The sequence below is a fragment of the Geotrypetes seraphini genome, chromosome 5, assembly GCF_902459505.1.
Source record: "Geotrypetes seraphini chromosome 5, aGeoSer1.1, whole genome shotgun sequence".
Taxonomy (NCBI): Eukaryota; Metazoa; Chordata; class Amphibia; order Gymnophiona; family Dermophiidae; genus Geotrypetes; species Geotrypetes seraphini.
In genome coordinates, this window is record NC_047088.1 from 39,014,024 (window position 1) to 39,034,865 (window position 20,842).

The 20,842-nt window shown below is 43.4% G+C and overlaps 1 protein-coding gene across 4 annotated transcripts in view; it reads left to right on the forward strand.

Moving 5' to 3' along the window:
- Window positions 1–20,842, forward strand: part of ATP11C (ATPase phospholipid transporting 11C) — a 281,152-nt gene that overhangs the window by 40,887 nt on the left and 219,423 nt on the right. The window contains exon 1 of one of the 4 annotated variants that reach the window (XR_004539498.1): window positions 615–680. The exons of the other annotated variants lie outside the window; for them this stretch is intronic. The gene's annotated coding sequence lies outside the window, so the exon portion shown is untranslated. Of the gene's footprint in view, window positions 1–614; window positions 681–20,842 lie in introns of those variants that run through there. 4 annotated transcript variants of the gene reach the window in all.

Genomic DNA, 20,842 nt, shown 5'->3' on the forward strand with positions numbered 1-20,842 from the left:
GCAATTATTTTATTCATCTCCAGCCAAAGAATGTTTAATGAGGAATCTGCATTGGCTATAGTGAAATCTTCAACCGTCTTATGCTTTGCTTACTGTAGTATGTAATATTGCGACTTAGATATTTTAACACTCATTTGAACGGTATAAATCATGGAATCAACTTATACTTTTGTTTGTTACAATTATCAGTTTACAAATATCAAGAGTACATGAGAGAAGTGCAATGTGGAAAATAAACTTCATAGAAACCTTTTGGGTAATATACATTTCATCAATCTTCAAGCACAAAAAGAGCCCTAGAGAAACTTGCATGAGAAAAAAAATAAGAATACATCCTTTGATTTTATCTGGTATAAATTTTTGACTTGAGTCACTGTCCTTCAATGCAGTCCATTGCACTTTTTTTTTTGCTTTATCTAGTTTCTCCTCCTGTTATATTTTGTTCACATGATGTTTGCCCAGTACATATCATCTTAGTGACCTTTGCTCAGGTTTAAAGTTTCTGAACTTTTTTTTTTCACGTAAAAAAAATAAATAAAAGTCCAACTTTTTTGCTTCTGCTTTACTTAATAGACTTTACCTGGTGTTTTCATGCAGAAGAACTCGAGCACTGATTACACATTTTTAAAATGGATATGAAAGTTAAAGAGTTTGCAGTGTTTTCGTTTCCTTCACAGGTGGTAAGCAAGCTATTTCGTACCCTTAGGTAAAAGTTTGTTTGTCACGTTAACTTTCTAAACCAATTTAACTTTAAACTAGCAAAAATCAATAAACGAGGTTGATATTTTGTTAGCATTAACTGTGTTTTAACAAGCTTGTATATTCAAACAAGCTTGTATATTTAAAAAACTTATTCTAATTTGTTGGGTTTACAGAATTCAATGCCATGCTGTTCAGTTTTTCTTAATATTTCATCAGAGCTCTGTTTAATTGTGTACTTACTTGAAATCAGTTGTTTTCATATGTTCATCTACTCATTCAGAATCTCAGGGAAGGTCCATCAAGCCCAGTATGCTGTTTCCAAAAGTGGCCAACCCAGGTCACAAGTATCTAGCTAAATCCCATAATAAAACAGATATTATGCTGCTTATCCTAGGAACAAGCAGTGGATTTCCCCAAGCAATCTCAATAATGTCTATGGACTTCTCTTTTAGGAAATTACTCAGTCCTTTTTAAAACCCTGCTAAGTTAACTGATTTTGCCTCATTCTCATGCAACAAATTAATTACATGTTGTGTGAAAAAAAATATTTTCTCCAGTTTGTTTGAATCTTCTACTTAGTAGCTTCATCACATGTCCCCTAGTCCTAGTATTTTTGGAAAGAATGAACAAGCGATTCACATGTACTCTTTCCACTCCACTCATTATTTTGTACCTGTATCATATCACCCCTGAGCCATCTCTTCTCCAAGCTGAAGAGCCCTAGCCACTTAGCCTTTCTTCATAAGGAATTCATCCCAAAACTAGTTATATGGCCTGTAAATCTAAAAGCCATCTCACTGTTGCCTGGACCCTGATTGCTTTTACTTGATGTCCAGCAGGGGAGTCTGCAAATAAATCCATGAGAGAGTGAATTTCAACTTGTAGCACTCTTGAAGGATGTCCAGCACCCCTTGATTTAAACAAATCCTTACGCAGGCCTCCCAGTGAGCCAACAACCTCCCCCAATCTGGGGGAGTTCATGCTAGTGTAGCGTCATTGAGACTTCTTGGAGGCTGCTGTGGGGTGCAAAGCTGAGGGCTGAATTTGCCCAGAACTTTGAAACATCTGTCTAGAGCCCTGAAACAACTTTTGAGTGGAGGACCCAGTGGAGCTCTGATGAAAACATTGAAACCCATGACGAGAACCATGACCCCACCCTACCATTTTTGTCATCCTTCTCTGTAAGAACATAAGAATTGCCGCTGCTTGGTCAGACCAGTGGTTCATTGTGCCCAGCAAATCTGCTCACGTGGCAGCCCTTAGGTCAAAGACCAGTGCCCTAACTGAGACTAGCCTTACCTACGTACGTTCTAGTTCAGCAGGAACTTGTCTAACTTTGTCTTGAATCCCTGGAGGGTGTTTCCCAAGCCTCCGGAAGAGCGTTCCAGTTTTCTACTATTCTGGGTGAAGAAGAACTTCCTTACTTTTGTACGGAATCTATCCCCTTTTAACTTGAGAGAGTGCCCTCTCGTTCTCTCTACCTTGGAGAAGGTGAACAACCTGTCTTTATCTACTAAGTCTATTCCCTTTATTATCTTGAATGTTTCGATCATGTCCCTTCTCAGTCTCCTCTTTTCAAGGAAGAAGAGGCCCAGTTTTTCTAATCTCTCACTGTATGGCAACTCCTCCAGCCCCTTAACCATTTTAGTCGCTCTTCTCTGGACCCTTTCGAGTAGTACTGTGTCCTCCTTCATGTATGGTGACCAGTGCTGGACGTAGTATTCCAGGAGGGGGCATACTATGGCCCGGTACAGCTGCATGATAACCTTCTCCGATCTGTTTGTGATCTCCTTCTTAATCATTCTGTTCGCCCTTTTCTAATTCTGCTATATGTTTTTTGAGATATGGCAACCAGAACTGCACACAGTAGTGCCGCCCGATTCAGGAAAAAAAATTTCGATTCGATTCAATTTTCCTGCCCAATTAGGTGATTTTTCAAACATCCTGGTGGGTTTATTTTATAGCCTCTTCACCCCCTTTGCCTTCTCCTAACCACACTGGCGCTGTGGTATAAACAAAATAAACAAACAAAAAAGACTTTTCCTCTCTCTGTTAAATTGTAGCTCACGTTTGTGGTCTAACAAAAGCTCTGGCAGGATATACGTTTCAAATTGTAATCACAAAACAGAAAATAAAATTATTTTTTCTACCTTTTGTTGTCTGGTCATTGTTCAAATCTTGTTGGTCCCAGGCTCTGGTTGTCTTCTGATAGCTTGCTTGCCAGGGTCTCCTTCTTTCTTTTTTCTCCATGCTAACCAACCATCTGCCATCTCTGTCCTCCCCTTCTTTTTCCCTTCCCTCCCCTGGAGGTCTGGCATCTTTCCTTTTTTTCATCTCCATCTACAGATCCACCTTTTCTCAACTACCCTTTCATCCAGCATCTCTCCCTTTCTGTAACTTTCATTCCTAAATCCCATTGTTCACCATCTCTCTCCCTCTCCTCTGTTTTTAGATCCCTTATGTCTTCCCCCAGAAGTCCGGCATATGCACGTCTCTTTGAACCCCCCCTTCCCTCCCTCCCTCCCTCCGTGTACTTCTACACCAGGGCCCCCTCCCTTCAACATCTGCACCCCCCTGAAGGCCTGCGTATTCAATTTACCTAATTTCAGCACCTGCCCTGCAGAAGATTGCTGGCTCTAGCGATCTTTGCAAGCTGCCATACGTCATCCGAGTTGTCTTCTCTCTGCCGCGGTCCCGCCCCTCCTCTGACGTCGGAGAAGGGGCAGGACCGTGGCAGAGAGAAGACAACTCGGACAATGTATGGCAGTTTGCAAAGATCGCTAGAGCCAGCGATCTTCTGCAGGGCAGGCTGCTGAAATTAAGTAAATTGATGTGGGGAAGCCGGACACCAGCGGGGAAGCCACTTCCCGACTGACCCTCCCCACTCACCCTCTAAAGCAGGAGCAGCAGGCCAGCAAGAGGCCGCGCTGCCGCTCCTGCTTTAGGGGGGAGGGTCAGTCAACGAATCGGGAGACCGATTTTTTTTGTTGTGGTAAATCGATTCGAATCGTGAATCGGGCAGCCCGATTCTCAGCTTCCCCAGCCCGATTCTAATTTTCCACAGCCCCCCTGCCCGATTCTCAGCTTCCATCCCTAGCCCCCAAGATTCACCAGCCCTCCTGCCAGTTACCCTTTGCTTCCGAGGTCTGCTCGCTTCCCCCTCGACGCTCCCACGTCCTTTCATTTCTTCTGATGTAACTTCCGGTTTCGCAAAAACAGAAGTTACATTAGATGGGAACGAGTCTGGCAGCCGGTGGTGAAAAAAAGAATTAACTGGAATCGGGGCTGAATCGGTGAATCCGTTTTTTTACCAAAACGAACCGATTTGAATCGGGCAGCACTAGCACACAGTATCCAAGTTGTGGCCATACCATAGAACAGGGGTGTCAAAGTCCCTCCTCGAGGGCTGCAATCCAGTTGGGTTTTCAGGATTTCCCCAATGAATATGCATGAGATCTATTAGCATACAATTAAAGCAGTGCATGCAAATAGATCTCATGCATATTCATTGGGGAAATCCTGAAAACCCGACTGGATTGCAGCTCTCGAGGAGGGACTTTGACACCCGTGCCATAGAGTGATACAAGGACATTATAACATTTTCATCTTTGTTTTCCATTCCTTTTCTGATAATTCCTAACATTCTATTTGCTTTCTTAGCCATCACTGCACATTGAGCTGAGGGTTTCAATACATCCTCAACAATGACACATAGATCATTTTCCTGGACTGTGACTCCTAACATGGAACCCAGCATCACATAGCTATAGATTGGGTTCTTCTTTCCTACATGCTTCACTTTGCACTTCACATTTAAATGTCATCTGTCATTTTCACGTCCAGTTTTCCAGTCTCACAAGGTCCTCTTGCAATTTTTCACAATCCTCTTGAGATTGGACAACTTTGTGTCATCAGTAAATTTAATTCTCATAGTTATTCCCATTTTTTTTATTGAATAGTCGGTGAAATCAAGCACAGATCATCCCAAAAACATCAAAAGAAGAAACTGCACAGACTAACCTTGCTTCTTTCCTCCTATAATCCTCTATCTCAAAATCCCAGTACAGTAGACCCCTCCCTCAATATCTGCTGATTCTGTATCTGCTGTGGCCCAAGCACTGAGCGCTCCCCCTGTGCTCTCCCTTACTGTGCCCACAGCATCCCCCAGGATACCTCCTCAAATCTTCACTGGGAGTGAGCATTAGAGAATGACACGGTGGCGGTTTACCCGCGGCCACCGCATTTTAGCCGCAGGTCACCCGCCGAAAACGGGGAAGAAAACTAGCAGTCGCTGCGGCGACGGGGACAAGGCCATTCACCGCCCGCGGGGCGGTGAATGGTCTTGTCTCCGCAGTGAGGTATCAAGGATCGCGCGGTCCCCGCAGCCACCGCCCGCCCGTAGCATTTAGCCAGCTCCCTCCCTCCCTCCACCTCACCTTAAATTTCGAGTTTTCCGGCTTCCTTTTTTCCGAGCTGCAAGTGTTCAAAAATCCGTGCACGCGCGGCTGCGCGAGTCAATCAATCTTCTCCTCTGACGCAACCGGAAACAGGAAGTTGCAGGAGAGGAGAAGTTTGATTGACTCGCGCAGCTGCGCGTGCACGGATTTTTGAACACGTGCGGCTCGGAAAAAAGGAAGCCGGAAAACTCGAAATTTAAGGTGAGGTGGAGGGAGGGAGCTGGCTAAATGCACGGCTTTTTGAACGCGTGCGGCTAGGGAAAAAGGAAGCCGGCAAACTCGGAACCAATATAAGGTGAGGTGGAGGGAGGGTGGGGGCTGCTGGACCATTCTTCATTACTTTGCCATACTAATTCCATTCTATGTTAGGTGCCACGGACTCAGATTCGAGTCCTAGCGATGATGAGTTAAAGATCCCAAAAGAAGCCAACTTCTAAATCCAGTGGTTAGAGCTACACTACACTCCTTGTGACCCTGGGCAAGTCACTTAATCCCTATTGCTTCTGACACAATGGGCAGTTCCAAAGACCAAGACTGGCCAGTGTCAAAGACAGGATGCTGAGCTTGATAGACCCTTAGTCTCCACTGTTTTTAGTGATCAACAAAGTTCTATGTTTCTATAACCACCCTAATTCTGTTATCATTGGACTAGATATTCAAAATGATTTAAATGGCTAGGACAGGCTCCTGGCTGTTCAAATCATCTGTCCAGGGCTAACCAGGCATTTTCAATCTTCATGTTCAGCCCAAATGGTGTCACACAATTCAGCAAAAATACCCAATGTTGTTCCTCATAATTTAAATATTGCTCATAGAAGGAACAACATTGGGTATTTTTGCAAATGGAAGTTGGAGGGTTAATTCCCTTGAAACAGCCAATTGAGTGAAACATGAATTCATGCTGGGACACAAGATAGGTTGAATTTGTTTTGAATTTAAAAAGAAAAATGATCAATGAAGAATACTATAATGGCAAGAAAATATAATGATAAAACAGCAACTAATTTTGCCTATTTTTATATATTAAAAAAGTACTACATAAGGTGAATGTCCATATTGCTGTCTGTTGTTCTGCTGAGCACTGGCATTGAAACAGCAAAATGCATTTATTGCATACTTGTCCTCTGTCAGAAACATTATGGTGGTATATTAGTTGTGTTAATAAAAATTTATAAACAAAGCCCTGCCAGCTGAACATCTCTTTCTCTAGTTCAGCAGCAGGAACTTTGATTTATAAGAATGGAATACGCTAAATATTAGAGTACTAAGGCTTATATGGATGCTGCGGGGACGGTGACGGGGCGGTGAATGGGATGGCAGTGGCGGTGACGGGGCGGTGAAAGGGATGGCAGTGACGGTGACGGGGCGGTGAATGGAATGGCGGTGACGGGGCGGTGCAGAGGATGGTGGGCCGGGGACGGGGCGGTGACGGGGACAGATTTTTTCCCCGTGTCATTCTCTAGTGAGCATCTCCTGCCTGCTGTTTGCTCTGACCTGAGCTCCCTCTTTTTGATGTTGCATCTGGGTTGCGGGACTAGGAAGTGACACCAGAGGGAGGGAGCTAGGCTGGTGCCAGCAACAGGCAGGAGATGTTCGCTGCCGGTGAAGATTTGAGGAGGTACATTGGGGAAGGGGCCTGTGGGCATGATAGGGTTATGTGTGAGGTGAACACTCAGGCCATTGTAAACTGCAGATAATTGAAGAGTACAGTGTGTGTAATGTCACTATTATTATCCATGGTTTCACTTAACTGTGCTAGGTCTTGTAACCTGTTACCTGTGGATTATGGGGGGCCCTACTATATACAGTTTGGGCACTACTTGACTTCCCTCTTCTTTATTTCAAAATCTGGCACTTCCATTCACTGCTAGCCAATGCTGACTCATGCGTATCAACACTTCTCAGGTCTGTACTCTCCCAGCTAGCATTTCTTGTAACACTTCACCCCTGCTAGAACAACTGAACACACAATTGTTCAGCGCTTGTTACTAATTCCAACACAGTAACATTTTTATTTCCTCTCTTGCTTCCTTTGCCTATCTCACAGCAGTAAAATCTGATATGTACAGCAAGATTCTGTTGAATTTCTTTGATTTTAGCACTGTGGTTTTTGTAGCACTGTGGTTAATTTTTATAGTCTTAAGGCATCATTGGTCAAATTGCATGTTTGAATGAACAGCCCTCAGGCACGGCGTAGTCCCATCAACAGTGCAACTGAACCACGCTGAAGTTGGATCCCTGTCACCCTCAATGGAGAAGTCAAGGAGGTCCAATCTAAAGCCATTTGCCAGCATTGACATCCCTCAAATGCCCAGACAGATAGCAGGTAAGAGGCACTTCTCAGGCCGCAGCAGGACCCAGGCTCATGGCACACTGATATTACTCCCCAGCCGCGCGCTTCTCCTGGCTGGTTCGTAGCTGCCTGTCTCCGCGTGCCCTTTAACTACAATGGAGTCCAGCATGCTGCTACTGCGCGCACACCGCACCGAAAACGTCACTGTTTTGGTAGACTCATTTTGCAAGTTTGGAGTGTTGGAGACACACATAGAAAACACTTTTTTACATATATTTAGAATCAAGAAGCTGGAAAAAGAATCAGACTATTATGTATAATAATAAAATGCTAAGCGCGCATGCGCACTCTTAAGCCGTGTTCCCTGAGATCTGATCTGTCAGGAAGTGGTCACAAAAGTGCGCTTGCGCGCTTTTTACATCACACATGGCAACTCGGTTCACTCAGGAAAAGCGAAGGGCCTGACATGGTGGAAGAACAGTAGCAGCCCCCGAAGCTCCTCACCAGTCCAATCCCTCTCCAACATCACAGACGACGAAGAAGCTGCAGCTGGGGCAGTCGGGGCCTCCCTTGCCGCGCACAACCCACTCCCTCTCCTGCAGCTCAGGCACCACAGAAGCCGCGAAATCTACTGAGCGTGAAAGCGCACAACCCGGTCCCCGCGCCTGCTTACCCCCCCAATACAGCGCATCTAAGCCACCACCGCGGCTACTCTCTCGAACTGCACCAGGCGGGGATCAAGAGAGGAGCTGCGGCGTTGGCTTTGAATTAAAAAAGGGAAGTGCATTACTGAAAGGGAAGTGCTAAGGGCTAAGAAGAAACTGACCCCCCCCCTCGGTATAGCTGGAGTATTTGTGCCTTTTAAAGCTTGAAGTTGCCACATCACCGTTCCTATGCCTGCATCGAGTTTGACTTCCAGTAACACGTTTTAATTCAGCACACTGGAAAGCGATCAGGTAAGGGTTAACCTGTCCCAGCCTCCTTGCATCAGGTCTGCTGATGGCTGAAAGACCCACCTACTGTAGAGCACAGACAAAACTTGCAACCAGTGCTGGGCCAGCATGCGGCAGGGGAAGCAGGAAGAGGTGCTGATGTACAGGGGTGGAAAAAAAGGAAAGGAGGCCTACTGCTGGACAGGGGGAGCAGGAAGAGGTGCTGATGGACAGGGGTGGAAAAAAAAGGAAGGGAGGCCTACTGCTGGACAGGGGGAGCAGGAAGAGGTGCTGATGGACAGGGGTGGGAAAAAAAGGAAGGGAGATCTACTGCTGGACAGGGGGAACAGGAAGAGGTGCTGATGGACAGGGGGGAGGTAAAACAAAGGGAGAAGGCTGCTGCTGGATAAGGGGAGCAGTGAAGGGGTGGTGGTGGACACTAGGGAGGTAAAAGGAAGGGAGAATGGACAAGGGGAGCACGCAAGAGGTGGTGATGGACAGCTAAAAGAAAGACAGAAATACAGAAAACGGCTAAGGAGACAGAGAGAAAGAAATAAAGACAGACACACACACACATATATTCTAGCACCCGTTAATGTAACGGGCTATAAAGCTAGTAAAGAATAAAATGACGAGCATATACATAAGCATAGATTGAGACAAAGCTAACATGGATTTAACCAAGGGAAATCTTGCTTTGCCATTCTATTACATTTCTTTTGAAGGGGTGGATGAACATATGGATATAGGTGAGCTTGTCCATATTGTATTTTCAAAAGACATTTGAGAAAGTACTTCATGAAATATTTCTGAGGAAATTAGAGAAAGTCATGGGATAGGAGGTAAAAACATGATGGCAGGCAAAGGCCAAATGGCCCATCCAGTCTGCCCATCCGCAGCATCCACTCCATAAGAGATCCCACATGCCTGTCTCACACAATCTTGAATTCAGAATCTCAGATAGTCTTTGCCTCCACCACCTTTACCGAGAGACTGGTCCACCCATTTACCATCATTTTTGTAAAGAAGTATTTCCTTAGATTATTCCTGAGCCTATCACCTCTTAACTTTATCCTATGCCCTCTCTTCCAGAGCTTTCTTTCATTTGAAAAAGACTCACCTTCTTTACATTAACGCTAAGTAAGGACAGCAGAAAGGCTTTACCTGCTGAATTAACTGGGCACTGGTCTCAATACTGGAGATGTCATGCTAAAAGTTTAAAAGTTTGCTTACAGCAACTCCACCAAATGAAGGAAAGAGACCCCAGAAACCCATGCCTGAAATTTAAATTATCGGTCTCAAAGCCAACAGGGTCCTACTGCCACCCATTGGTCCCAGAAAACCCCCAGTCCCATCAATCCTTTCCAGTGCTCATGTGCAAAAACCCTCAGACTCCTTTGGGTCTGTCTGTCTCTCTCTGCAGTAGAATCTCAGTTATCCAGCACCCACGGGCATCGGATACTAGATTACTGTTTTTCTGGATAATTGAGAGTGTGTTAGAAACCTTGTCTAACACACTCTCAATTCCTCCCCCCCCCTACCTCAAAGCACCAGTGCTGCAGCAGTCTTTAGCCACAAAGCCCTCCTCCCTCCCTCAAGCCCTGAAGTGGCAGAAGCAGGCGGCAGTCCGGAGATGCGAACTCCTTCTCTCCCTTCCTTACCAGTCAGTAGGAGGCAGCCTCAAAACAAGGCTGCTCTTGGCCAGCCCCGGCAAGGCCTTTCCTCTGATGCGTCTTGGATAATAGGCAACTGAATTCAGTGATTTAAAAAAAGAAATCTGCAGAAGCTGCTTTTGGTCTGGACAGGTACCTGGAGGACAAAGGGATTGAGGGGTACAGATAAGAGTAGAGGTAAGGTTATAGGGATAGGATTAGAGGTAAATTGTAAAATTAGTCAGAGACCACTGTTCAGGACCGCTGGGCGAGATGGACCTCTGGTCTGCCTCAGCGGAGGCAACTTCTTATGTTCTTATGTAAATGAACTATTGTTAAATGACATAATTTGCGTTGTCTGCCTTTGATAAGGCTACAAGAGTCTTGTCTGCTGATCAGACTCATACCTTCTGCAATATCCTTCTATCATGTGTCCAGCTGCTCAAGTATCTTGCTGTTACTGCAACAGATTTGTCCATCATCACTGGCATCAAAGAACATTTCCAACATTTAATGCGCTTATTTTCCTGTTCACTACACAGTTTAGGTTCTCTTCTACACCCATGTCTGAAAGACAATCCAAATACTTTCCCAGATGATGTAAAAGCATAGGCAACTGAGTCTTTGGGAAGTTTGTACTAAAACCAGATCAGAATGGTTTTGTAAATTTTACGAGACTTGTGAGATAAGGATCGAGTCCAGGATGGGGACATAGCTCGTAGGGACAAATGTTGTCCCTGTGCCATTCTCTAATAGTAATTAGTGTCCTATTTTGGATTAAGAACTGGTTGAAAGAGAGAAAACAGAATAGGGTTAAATAGTCAGTTTTCTCAATGGAGAAAGGTAAATAGTGGAGTTCCCCAGGGGTCTGTCCTGGGACTGCTGCTTTTAATATATTTATCGATGATCTAGAGATGAAAATAACTAGTAAGATAATTAAATTTGCTGATGACACCAAGTTGTTAAATCACAAGAGGATTCTGAAAAATTACAAGAGAACCTTGTGAGACTGGGATACTGGGCATCAAAATGGCACATGGCGTTTAATGTAAGCACCTGCAAAGTGATGCATGTGGGAAAGAGGAATCCAAACTATAGCTTCTTGATGAAGGGTTAGTCATAGCCCAGGAAAAGGATCTAGGAGGATATGTTGAAACTCTCAATTCCTAATACAGTGGTACCTCGGTTTACGAGTGCACCAGTTTGCGAGTGTTTTGCAAGACGAGCAAAACATTTGCAAACTTGGTGCCTTGTAAACCGAGCTTACCTCGCTGTACGAGCGCCCCCCCCCCCCGGCCATCTGGCATCCCCCCCAGCGATCCGGCATCCCCCCCCCCCCGCTCACATTGCCCCCCTCCACCGTGATCCTACTTCCCCCCCTCCCCCCCAAGCAGTCAATGACACCCTTTACCCGACTTGGCAACAGTGCCGGTGCCCGAAGATCCTCCCTCTTCTGGCGCGGCCTGGGCTGGGCGGTACGTCGGAGATCCTCCTTTTTCTGGGCTGGGCTGGGCTGGACTGGCTTTGAGCATTTGCGCATGCTCAAAGCCTTCTGGTCTCGCTCTCAATCTTGGAGAGAGCGAGACCAGAAGGCTTTGAGCATGCGCAAATGCTCAAAGCCAGTCCAGCCCAGCCCAGAAGAAGGAGGATCTCCGACGCACCGCCCAGCCGCGCCAGAAGAGGGAGGATCTTCGGGCACCGGCACTGGTGCCAAGTCGGGTGAAGGGTGTCATTGACTGCTCGGGAGGGGGGAAAGTAGGATCGCGGTGGAGGGGGGGGCAACGCGACCAGGGGGGGTGGATGTCGGTTCGTGGGGAGGGGTTTGGAACAGTGTCAGATTCCTCAAGGGGGGGGGGGGGGAAAGGGAGCAGCGCCGGTAGCCTCTTGGAGGTGGAACCAATCAAAGCAGTTTCCCTTACTTCCTATGGGGAAACTTGCTTTGATATACGAGCAATTTGTTTTACGAGCATGCTTCTGGAACGAATTATGCTCGTAAACCATGGTTCCACTGTATTCTGTTTGCCTTCTTAGCTCCGTGTGCAGCAATGGCTATTGGGAAAGGAATGGAAAACAAAGATGAAAATGTTATGCCTTTGAATTGCTCTGTGGTGCAGCTTCATGTTGAAAGCTATGTGCAATTTCAGTTGACACATCTCCAAAAAGATATAGTGGAATTAGAAAAGGTACAGCGAAGGGCAATGAAAAATATAAAAAGGGATGGGATGACTTCCCTATGAGGAAAATTGAAAGCAGCTAGGGCTCTTCAGCCTGGAAAAGAGACGATAGAGGTCTATTAAATACTGAGTGGAGTGGAATGAGTAGATGTGAATTGCTCGTTTACTTAAGTTACATTGCATGCCCCCTAGTTCTAGAATTTTTGTATCTACTAAGTAATAGATTTAAAACAAACTGGAGAAAATATTTCTTCACTCAATGCGTAATTGAACTCTGGAATTCTTTGCCAGAGAATTTGGGGGTTTGCTTGTTCCTTCTTTTTTAGTAGATTTAACTTGCTTTGAACTATAGCATAGTGCCCATCAGCTCCCCCCTCCCCTCCCCATATCCTTCAAATAGTCACCATAATTGCCCTTTTACTTTTCTTAAAATTTTACACCTGAGTAACTCAATTTATCCTGAATATCTTGATTCAGACTCTCCTTTTCTTCAGTTACAAGATCAGAGAAATGACCTGTTAGCAAACACCCCCTCCTCCAAACACTATATGGACTGCCAGATTTTCTTATCCATTACCGTTTGAAGATATGAAAATAAAGAAAAAAACACAAATGCTACAGTTTAGGTTCATAAATAAGAAACAAATGGAGCATTGAGTGACGATGAATGAAATCTCAAGGTCTTGTCCTGTGCGTATTTCGGCTTCATTCCTCACACTCTCACCAAGTGGTAAAGATAGATTGTGACACAGAGATCAAAAGGAAGAACAGGAAATTCTCTCACAGAAATATTTACCTTTTTTTTTTTTTTTTTAAATAAAATGTGTTAACATATGTGCCCTTTTCATCGGAACCAGCATACTGTGACCATCACAATTCAGGAAGGATATCTAAGAACTAGAAAAACACAGAAAATACATTTGAACTAAATAAAAACGGAGCTTTCAGTATAACTTTGCTATTGTAGAGATCAAAAGATGTATTTATACTGCACAAATATATTAGACTTCTGCATATCTTTACTTTTCATAAATTGTTTCTTCAGGTACTTTAGTTAGATTATGAGCCTTTGGGACAGTTGGGGAATTTCCAAGTACCTATCTTATTTATTTTTATTTATTGTATCTTTTAATGCATCATTTTTGTAAACCGCTTAGAAACCTCACGGTTATTAGCGGTATATAAAAATTAAATTAAAATTAATTAAATCTTGTAACAGTATTCTTTCCTCTAGCCCAGCTAAGTGAAAGCTCTCTCAGAATAAAGAGATCCCTATTTCATTTATAGAGGAAAGTATTTTGTTAAGGACTGCATTTCATTCAGATTTTAATTGTGATTAATTGTGTGATTAAAGGTGTGTTTATTTTTGTTCCAACTGCAGCTCCTTGTGACTTTGGGCAAGTCACTTAACCCTCCATTGTCCAGAGTCACAAGGAGCTGCAATGTAAACAAAAATATCATGCCTTTAATTATGTAATTAATTGCGGTTAGAGCCCTAAAAAAGTAAGTAATAGAAAGTAATGAAAAGGTAAATACAAACCGAAAAATAAAACATTTAAACAGCATGCAGAATAGCTATAAACAGCCTTAGTTTTCAGAGCCTATTACCGTATATACTCAGATATAAACCTATCCGAATATAAACAGAGGTAAACTTTTTTCCCCCCCCAAAAAAAGAGGGATAAAAGGTTGAGTCGAATATAAACCAAACTCACTGTGGGAACTTTTGGCAGCCATTTTGAGTAGCGAGACTGCATGGGGCAGGAGCATAGGAGGAATGCTCTTGCCTTGGCTTACCACTGGACCAGCAAAGTTTAAGGTAGGCCTGGGGAGAGACCCGAGATGGATCCATGTCTGTTTTATTATTCCCTCTGTGAGAATTTCCCTAACCCCTTTTTGTTCTGTTTGTCTTAATTAGATTATAAGCTCTATTAAGCAGGGATCATCTCTTACATGTTTAATGTACAGTGCTGTGTATTTCTAGCAGCTCTATAGAAATGCTAAGTAGGAAGACTAATATAAACCGAGACCCCTATTTTTTTGCCCAAAAATCTAGGTTTATATTCGAGTATATACAGTAAATAACTTTTTTTTTTTTTTTTTTTTTTTTAAGATAGCTTTTTGTTGGCAAATCAGCACATCTATTTGTTTTTTTGTTTGGTTTTTTTTTAAAAAGTTTCGGTGGAGGTGGTTGACCTGGCTATATTTATTCTACAGGAAACAGAATTTTTGGAGAGCTAAAAGATCAACCCATAAATAATCTGACCTAAGGAAATACTATTTTTAAGGTTGTAAAATAATTTTTCCTGTGGGGGCAAACTTCTTTGAGGAGCAGCTTCGTTGATCATAGGCCAAATGACAGTGGTTGAAATAGGTTTCTTAAAAGGAAATTAGTTTGTGTACTATGCAAATTGCTTTTTTTGTGCATCTTATCTTTCCTGTCATTGAATGTAATTTCCTTTTCCGAAGTATTTTTAAGCATATTTTAGTTGGCATTATTGATTTTTATGTAAACAGCCTTGATAGTTAGATAGAATATCAAATAAATTTAGAACTTGAACTTATTCATCATTAAGGAGAGTATTGATGTAATAGTATTTTCCTAAAAGTCTTTTAACTATTCCATACAAACTGAAATGTTTAATCCCAACAGCAAACTTTAGATAAACATTTTGGTAACCATTTTTTGTTGAGTGTGAATAAGGTGACCTGTAGAAGTTCCTCTTGTGAAACAAGATGACTAAATCATCAATATCATTTTCAAAACTGCCATCAGCTAGCATTTTCAAAATATAAGGGCTGGAAGTTCCAAATGCTCTGATCTTATGGATATGGAAGTGCCGGCCTAAGAGCCTTGCTTGCTTATTACCTTTATGAAGAGAATCGACCAAGGTAGTGTACAGCTTCACATAACTTATCTTTGCTAATGGCATAATAATAAAATGACACATGTAACTATAAATGCAACCATTGAGATAAACTTGGTAATTAATGGTAAATTGAATCCTAGTTACAAAACTATCAGACATATAAATGTTACTATCAGACATATAAATGACCTGTAATTACTAAGCTGGGATATTTTATATGCCAAGTAATAATAATAATCATGGCTTTATTTATATCCTTTATCAGTAACTGTTCTTCTTTATCTTTATTTATATCCTGCCATACCTTTTCAGTTCAAGATGGTATACAACAAGATGTGCTGTTAGGACAGCTCAGTTACATCAGTTAGATTTGGGAAGGTGTGGAAGACAGTGAACGGGGTGGTATAGGGTAGGAGGAAGGAGCGTGTAAGAGGTAAGAGATGAGCGGGATTGAAGGATCAGATAAATTTGTCAAATAAGTGGCTTTTTAGTGACTCCTCTCCTCCCACCCCCCATTCTGGATAGTTGTCTTTTTTTACTGGGTGGACACTTCATATTCCATGCATAGTTGAACTCTTCTCTTGGTTTTAGGCCAAAAGACAAAATTACACTGGTTCAGATGTCTTCCCATTAAAGGAAATTTAGCATTTGATTAATTTTGTAGATCTTTTATTGCTTTTACATAAAATTATTTATTTCCATTTGTTAGCCATTTCTATCCGTCAGACCCAGAGTGAATCAGTTTAAAGCCATAACATAGTGACACAAAAAAGTAACTTTTCCAAAAATGTAGAACACTCATCATTAGACCCAACTCACAATAGCCCACGGTCCAGCATTCCCTAACAATACACCTCTGACATCTGCCATACCCAGAGCAAATTGTATTAAAAGTGCAAACTGCAATATCTTACTGGAAAATAAAGTGCTATCCTCCCACCATCCCCTAACTACACCTCGTACATCTCTAACTTCAGTATATACTTGTTTAAAATTTCATCCCATCCCAATTCCATAGAAGCAAGACTTGCAAGAGTGGTGATTGCCCTAGGCACCAAGGTGGAGTTGGGGTGGGCAAGAAAGTGTTTTTGTTGCCCTTTTGAGTTCCTTTTGAGTTAATCTGTGATCTTTTCTCCCTTGCTGTGTTCTACGATTCCCTTTGTACAATATCTATAATTGTTAAACAAAATGTTTCAGATAAAAATCTTCAAAAGGGACAATAGAAGAAAGGAGCCGGCCTCGGAAATGGAACAGTACAACAAAAGAGGCAAGAGATGTCAATACCACCCAACAGTTACATTTATTCAAAGCAACACAAATCAACCATTAAAAGTTCTTGATCTAAAAAAGATCAAATGAAGTCCCAAAAGTGGAAGATGTATGCCCTAATCTTTAAGTCTTTCCTGTTCTCACACATTGAAAAGAATTCGATTCTAGCATAATGGAACAAACAGAACAAGCACAGCACGGGCTGTGTGGAGTGTTTTTTTTTTCTGACGCATGACGGTATTTTTTGCCCCCTACCCTTATATTACTTTGGCAATGGGAGGGTGCAGTTATATCTGAGTCTCTTTTCTCCACACTTTTTTAAACCGATTCCTCGGTTTCAGATTATCCCAGTAATTCACTCATTTTCTTGTGTGATATATGATTTTGACTCCTTTGGGGGGGGGAGGGGTGTAATTCTTAAAACCATATGACAATAGAAAGCGCTATAATTAAAAATGAAAAAAACATTAAATGATCATCATACCAGGGTAAATAGCAGTGAAACTGGTGAGGCAGCAGTGGAACATGTAAAATCAAGCAATGCAGAACATATAATATATCAAAACTAGCATTCATATAGGTAAGAAATGCATGTGAACAATATAGCATGTATTAAAAACAATTGAGAAGAGGCATGGATATTAAAAAAATCCCCTTAGCATATAGAAAGAACTATGAAAATGTAGATAGAGTGGCTACAAACCATTGAACAATAAACCATAGACCAAAAAAACATAATTATATATTTTGAATGTAAAAAAGGTTATTATTGCATATGTCAAAGGGACCTGGCAAAATGAGCTGACTGTTGCATTATGATACAACGGACTAAAAGTGAAACCATGGCCAGAAACCGGAGGTGAGTGGGGGACATCAAAAGTCTTACCTTAGCAAGTCGGACAAATATCTTAAAACCAATACTGTAAAAAAGAAGGGACACAGAAACGACACTGTGAAACAGATATTCAATTAAACAGATGAAGATTGAGAATAGTTAAAAGAAAAACCGCTGTAAAAATTACAAACAAATGCTGTTAGCATTCATCGCATTGGTGTCTCTGAAGTGCAAAGTGCACCGAGAAGCCGCACTTGTGTGATAGTATCCAATTAAAAGGGTGCAATGGGTAAGAGGCGTGTTGAGCTATTTAAATTAAAATGACAAAATGTAGAGGTGTTGCTAAATGAAAATGAAATTTTGCAAAGAATAAAAATCCTAAAATATTTTAATATTACTTAAATATGTGTGAATACGGGTGGGTGATAAGAAAGATGTCACGAATGTGTGAAAACCATAAAACCGTATATTAAAAAGGCTATTTAAGTTATAGATTGTACCTTCGAACTTTGACCTCGAAAAGCCATATTGACAAAACTGTCTGGTAACCTTAAAATTCATGTGGTAATGATAAACAACTGTAAAAAAAACCGGCAGTGAGGACATATTCACAAGGATAATATTATGTATAAGACATAATCAAGTTTCAAGTTTATTTAAAATTTGATAAAAACACTTAAAAAAATTAAGCGAAGTACAAAGAAATGGGAGATGCTAAACAATTAAAGTTAAAAACAGACCAAACGAATAAAAGATGATTTACAAACAGAAACATGGTGGGGAAAAAAGGGGTAGAACTACAATGGTTTTAGGAGAGAACAATGAAGGAAAAAATAAATATAGTCAGGGACACAACAGGAACAAAATCACTATGCAGATACCAAGAATGTGTCATACAGGTCTGGTCTTTTTTTGAAAAATGTTTTCAGAGACTTGAACCAACCATTCATGGGATATTATAAAAACACACTATAATCAATCTCCATGTTCAGATTACCGTATTTTCACGCATATAACGCGCGCATTATACGTGTTTTTACAAACCGTGCATAACCTTGCGCGGTATACGCGTGAGCGCGTTGTACAAAATTTTTTTTACATAGTTCCCCCCGACGTCCGATTCACCCCCCCCCGCCGCAGGACCGCTCGCACCCCCACCCCGAAGGACCGCTCGCACGCACCCGCACCCCCACCCCGAAGGACCGCTCGCACGCGCTCCCACCCGCACCCCCACCCTGAAGGACCACTCACACGCACTCCCACCCGCATCCCCACCCTGAAGGACCGCTCGCACGCACTCCCACCCCCACCCTGAAGGGCTGCTCGCAAGCACTCCCGCCCTCTTGCCCCAGCCAACCGTGGCACCCCCGATACGATCGGGGCAAGAGGGAGCTCAAGCCCTCTTGCCCCAGCCAACCGCGGCACCCCTGACACGATCGGGGCAAGAGGGAGCTCAAGCCCTCTTGCCCCCCCCCGACACGATCGGGGCAAAAGGGAGCCCAAGCCCTCTTGCCCCGCCGACTCCCCAACTCCCCAACAATATCGGGCCAGGAGGGAGCCCAAACCCTCCTGGCCAAGGCGACCCCCTACCCCCACCCCGCACTACATTACGGGCAGGAGGGATCCCAGGTCCTCCTGCCCTCAACGCAAACCCCCTCCCCCCAATGACCGCCCCCCCCAAGAACCTCCGACCGCCCCCCCAGCCGACCCGCGACTCCCCTGGCCGACCCCCATGACATCCCCACCCCCCTTCCCCGTACCTTTGTGTAGTTGGCCGGACAGACGGGAGCCAAACCCGCCTGTCCAGCAGGCAGCCAACGACGGAATGAGGCCGGATTGGTTCATCCGTCCCAAAGCTCCGCCTACTGGTGGGGGCGGGGCCTTGGGCACATGGTTAGGTTGAGCCCATGTGCCTCAGGCCCCGCTCCCAGGAGGGACCTAAGGCTCCCGGGCCTATTCTGATTGGCCCAGGCGCCTTAGGCCCCACCAGTAGGTGGAGCTTTGGGACGGATGGGCTTCTACATGATGGGGGGGGTCGGGAGGCTGTGGGGGTGCGAGCGGTCCTTCAGTGTGGGGGTGAGGGTGCGGGTGGGAGTGCGTGCGAGCGGTCCTTCGGGGTGGGGGTGCGAGCGGTCCTGCGTTGTGGTGAATCGGACGTCGGGGGGGGCATCAGGTTTTCAGGGTGGGGACAGGACTTCAAGGGAGAGAGGAGAGTCGGGGTGGCCAGAGGAGAGTCGGGGCGGGTGAAAGGAGAGTCGGGCAGCGACGGGAGAGTCGGGCAGCATGCACGGTATACGGGTGTGCGCGGTATATAAAAATTTCTGTACATAAATTTGTGTTTTCCGCGCGCTATACCCGGGTGCGCGTTATCTACGTGAAAATACGGTAACTGTTGTTCGTTTCTTAGAAGGGTATGGTTTCTGTTTCATTACCCTGAAAACAAAAACTCTTAGATCTTGTATGCCATGTTGGAATTTATTGTCCAAAAGAGAAAAGTAAAAAAAAACCCAGGTGGGAAATGCAATATCAAAAAATGGAGTGGCGAAGGGACACAATCAACCAATTATGGGATTAAACAATTTATTAAAAATATAACACACATAACATATACAAAAAATATATATGTAGCAAGGCCTAAAAAAGATTTGACTCCTCTGTTCCTGGACATATACCATATTTTTCGCTCCAAAAAGACACACTTCCCACCCCCCCACCCCCCCCCAAAAAAAAAAAAAGTGGGTGGAAATGTCTGTGCGTCTTATGGAGCGACTATAACCATTTTTAAGCACACACACACACACACCCTCGGTACCTTTTTAAATTCTGGCGTTCCAGGCTTTCATGCTCCTGCCCCTCCGTCGCTGGACGGCTGCCTCCTTGTATCTTGCGGCCAGCGGCGCATAAGGCATGAGCGAGCTTTTTACACTCCAGCCTGGCCTCACGCCACTCCCTGAATGGCTGCAGTCAGTTCTCGTGAGTCTTCGGGGGAGGGAGTAGGACAAAGGCTGGAAGGCAATGGGGAATTTATATCTGCTGTCTATATTTTGCACTATATTTGTCTATTTTTCTATAGTTACTAAGATGACATTGCATATTTTAAAATCATCTGCCTTGACATCTGCCCAAATATAAATAATTAACATTTTCTCTGCGTATAGTGTTTTGTGTTTTTTAAAATTTTATGGTTACCATTATGAATTAATAAGATAATATGTGTGCATGAAAAATGAATGGAATAAATTTGGAGTGGGGCTAGGGTGGAATTGGGGGGGGGTCAAGACTTACAATTAATAGATGTCCCGTTTTGATGAAAAAAATAAATGGTCACGTTAATTATACCCTTCTTTAATATATGCTGGTGATGTGCTGGTGGGTATCCTCTGCTTGAGAATCTGTTTGCCATTTCTGCTGTATTCATTTCAAAGTCATGTGTATTCATACATATTTTTCTCAATCTGAGAAATTGGGTGTAGGGAAGATTGTTTTTAAGTGAAGGTGTGTGATTGCTTGTGTAATGGAGATATGCATTCCTGTTCATTGATTTCCTGTATAGTGAAGTCAAGAACTTCTAGAACCATTTTGTATCCACAGGTCCAGGAAATTGATCTTATTCTCATTTACGTTGATCTTAAATTTGTGATGAGGGTCCCATATGTTT